Below are 4,329 nucleotides of genomic sequence, written 5' to 3'. Positions count from 1 at the left end.
AGAAAACATCAGAAGCTCCTGCACTAAGGGTTTTCAACCAGGTTTTGACATGGGTTTTGATTGGGTTTGAAAGCAATGGATGGGAAAAGTAATAGATGTCAGAAAGCAGATGGTTAACCCCCTAACACACTGTTCCCTTACTACACCAGTGAGCTCACCTTACCTGGGTGATTGGTATTATTGCATACAAGGAACAAGCTGGGTAAGACGATTATTCCCCTGTAGCATGAGAGAGTAATAGCTTCTGGCAATATGAGGGCTAGTTAGCAGGGATGAAGGGTCTAACCTGGTTCCAGTTTGATTTCTCTGTGTCCTGAAACAAAGGCGTACATTTCATTACAATTTTAAGAAAATTGCTTAAGCCTGTTTGAGATATTGTAGTTATTCATACACTTAAAATGTTCCTCATAAGAACATGATGAAATGGGTTAAAATGACGACTCCTGGTCCCTTTCCTGGAGGTGCCATTTTAGCAGTCAGAAATAGATGTTGGCCATTTAAAATTAGCAGGTTCCCATGGAGGCTTCGATTGGCAGGGCCTGGTGTGAGACTATTTTCTGGGCATGAAGTAGAAGGAAATATTTTGATCCTGGAGGTATTTGTAGTTTGGATGGGGAAACAGAGGGTGTAGTAAAAAATGAAGTAGAATTTGGACACAAATGTATGTGTTGTAGACAGAATGTAAAGTATCTCTCACAGACTTAATGAGTGCTTGGTCCCCAGCTGCTGGCACTATTTTGGGAGGTCGTGGAGATCTTAGGATGATGTACCTATATAGAAGAAGTAGGTCACTGGGGATGGGTTCTTGAGGTTGGCCAACTTCATGTTATGCCTTCTGTTTGTTGACCTGTCATGGTGTGGCCTGGGTGACTCTGCTGTTTCTTTCCTGCCACAATGGACTGAACTCTCTGAAACTATAACCCTAAACAAATCCTTCCTCCTTTAAGTTGTTCCTGTCTGGTGTATGGTCACAGCGATATGGAAGGTAAAAGAGGCCCTATGCTGAGCAGGCTTTTGTGGAGAGTGATCTAGTCAGGCCAAGCATGAGAAATATTTTCATAGAAGTACCCTCAGTTCAGCTTATCACAGCTTATTGGTGTGTATCAAAGAACTGTCCCAATAACCAAGTCATGGACAGCCTGGGTGTCAAACAGCAGAGGAGGATAGGGAAGAATGAAGTTCACATATGCAGTGGAATGAAAGTTCTGTCATTGACAGAAAAATGGATGCAACTGGAAGATAATCACACCGAGTGAATTAAGCTGATTTTAGAAGGACAAATGTGTATTTCCTTGCATTTGTGGCTCCACATAGCCATGTCCAGACACATTTACAGATGTTTAAAGGGAGACCATATTAGGAGGTGATCAGGAACAAGAGCTTGGGGCTGGCTGCCTTGTCAGGACTATGGCTCTACTGTTTATTGGTTGCCTGAGCTTGGCCAGGTGAATTGATATATCTAGGCTTTTCTATTCAGTTTGATAAGCATAAACAGGATCCTATATCAGGAGACTGTTGTGAACATTAAAAGAGATTATGTAAAAATCTTGACATTTAGTAAAAAAGATGATCACTGATAAAAGTGCTGTTTTTTTTTTTTAATAGTTAAGCTTAGCATAGATCAGAATTTTATCTTAAATCTTTCAGGGAAGTTAAATGTGGTTTACTGAGCCCAAGAAATTAACAAGGAAACAAGAAATGAATCCGTTAGAAAGAGGAACTGATGTACTTCGTAGGACTGTGAAATTTCTCCTTGGAGCCCTTGCCTAACTATGGATAGAAATTCAAGGTTGATGAAAATGGTGTATTAATCAGGAATTCTCTAGAACAGTGTTTCCCAATGTGTGGGTTACAACTCCCTTGGGGATGGTTTCACATATCAGATATCCTGTATATAGATATATACATTATGATTCATAGCAGTGGCAACATTACAGTTATGAAGTAGCAATGAAATGATGTTATGTTTGGGGGTCACCACAACATGAGGAACTATATTAAAGGGTCACAGCATTAGGAAGTTTGAGAATTATTGCTCTAGAGAAATAGAAGTAAAATAAAAAATGTATAAAGATGTTATGAAACCAGCCTAGATTAAAGTATCAACAGCATGTCTCACAGGCTGAGGACCTGTTATTTGCTTGGCCCTTGAGGCTGGTGCCTCAGAGTTGGAATAGTAACACAGTAGCTATTTCATACTGGAGAGACCAACTACCCTGTTCATGAGATCAGTTGCCTCAACAGTCCCAGTCTGGTGCTGCAAATGTGGAAGTTTTCGGGAGAGCCATGAAACTGGCTCACCGTCAGTTACAGAAGCCTGAACACTTAGCAGTGGTAGGGTAAATCAGCTTGGTGGAAAGAGTACCCCAATGGTGGTACTTGCTTAATCACGTGAAAGGTAAACATCTTCTTTTTGCCAGACTCCTTTTCACGTAGGCTGCTATCAAAAGTGCTACTCACTTTTCGGGTAGTCCGTCTACATTAATTAAGATTCTTGGAACAATTCTTCTGTAGAGGCTCTTATCTGCGGGGTGATTCTAATTTCAGACAAGTTCATATTAAAACCAATCACAAAATGGGTTTTCTTTTTGTATGTGAAATACTTTTTTTATTAACTTGAGTATTTCTTATATACATTTCTATACATTTTAGTAAGTTATTCCCTTTCCTGTTTCCGGGCAAACATCCCCTCCCTCCTTCCTTATGGGTGTTCCTCCCACACTCCCATTGCCGCCTCCCCCCAACAGTCTAGTTCATGGGGGTTCAGTCTTAGCAGGACCCAGGCTTCCCCTTCCCTGGTGCTCTTACTTAGATATTTTTTGTTACCTATGAGGTCAGAGTCCAGGGTCAGTCCATGTATAGTCTTTAGGTAGTGGCTTAGTCCCTGGAAGCTCTGGTTGGCATTGGCATTGTTGTATATAGGGTCCTAAGCCCCTTCAAGCTCTTCAGTTCTTTCTCTATTCCTCAACGGGGTCCCATTCTCAGTTCAGTGGTTTTGCTGCTGGCATTCAGCCTCTGTATTTGTTGCATTTCTGGCTGTGTCTCTCAGGAGATCTACCTTCTGCACTTCTTTGCTTCATCCATCTTATCTAATTGGGTGGCTGTATATATATGGGCCACATGTGGGGCAGGCTCTGAATGGGTGTCCCTTCAGTCTCTGTTTTAATCTTTGCCTCTCTCTTCCCTGCCAAGGGTATTCTTGTTCCCCTTTTAAAGAAGGAGTGAAGCATTCACATTTTGATCATCCGTCTTGAGTTTCATTTGTTCTAGGCCTCTAGGGTAATTCAAGCATTTGGGCTAATAGCCACTTATCAATGAGTGCATACCATGTATGTCTTTCTGTGATTGGGTTAGCTCACTCAGGATGATATTTTCCAGTTCCAACCATTTGCCTACGAATTTCATAAAGTCGTTGTTTTTGATAGCTGAGTAATATTCCATTGTGTAGATGTACCATTTTCTGTATCCATTCCTCGGTTGAAGGGCATCTGGGTTCTTTCCAGCTTCTGGCTATTATAAATAAGGCTGCTATGAACATAGTGGAGCATGTGTCTTTTTTATATGTTGGGGCATCTTTTGGGTATATGCCCAAGAGAGGTATAGCTGGGTCCTCAGGTAGTTCAATGTCCAATTTTCTGAGGAACCTCCAACTGATTTCCAGAATGGTTGTACCAGTCTGCAATCCCACCAACAATGGAGGAGTGTTCCCCTTTCTCCACATCCTCGCCCGCATTTGCTGTCACCTGAGTTTTTGATCTTAGCCATTCTCACTGGTGTGAGGTGAAATCTCAGGGTTGTTTTGATTTACATTTCCCTTATGACTAAAGATGTTGAATATTTCTTTAGGTGTTTCTCAGCCATTCGGCATTCCTCAGTTGTGAATTCTTTGTTTAGTTGTTAAACTCCTTTTTTAATAAGGTTATTTGTCTCCCTGCGGTCTAACTTTTTGAGTTCTTTGTATATTTTGGATATAAGGCCTCTATCTGTTGTAGGATTGGTAAAGATCTTTTCCCAATCTGTTGGTTACCGTTTTGTCCCTAACCATTGGTGTCCTTTGCCTTACATGAAGCTTTGCAGTTTTAAGGAGATCCCATTTGTCGATTCTTGATATTAGAGCATAAGTAATTGGTGTTTTGTTCAGGAAATTTTTTCAAAAGCTCTATGTGTTCCAGGGATGCTTCCCTCAGTTTTCTCTATTATTTGAGTGTGTCTGAAACATGGAGGTCCCATCTTAATTTGGACTTAAGCTTTGCAATAGGGTGATAAGCATTAGATCACATTCTTCACATGTTGACCTGCTGAACCAGCAATGCAACTGAACGAAGCATG

The sequence above is a fragment of the Rattus rattus genome, chromosome 6 (assembly GCF_011064425.1).
Source record: "Rattus rattus isolate New Zealand chromosome 6, Rrattus_CSIRO_v1, whole genome shotgun sequence".
NCBI lineage: Eukaryota > Metazoa > Chordata > Mammalia > Rodentia > Muridae > Rattus > Rattus rattus.
The sequence above is the reverse complement of the archived record's forward strand: the minus strand, read 5'-3'. Positions refer to the sequence as shown.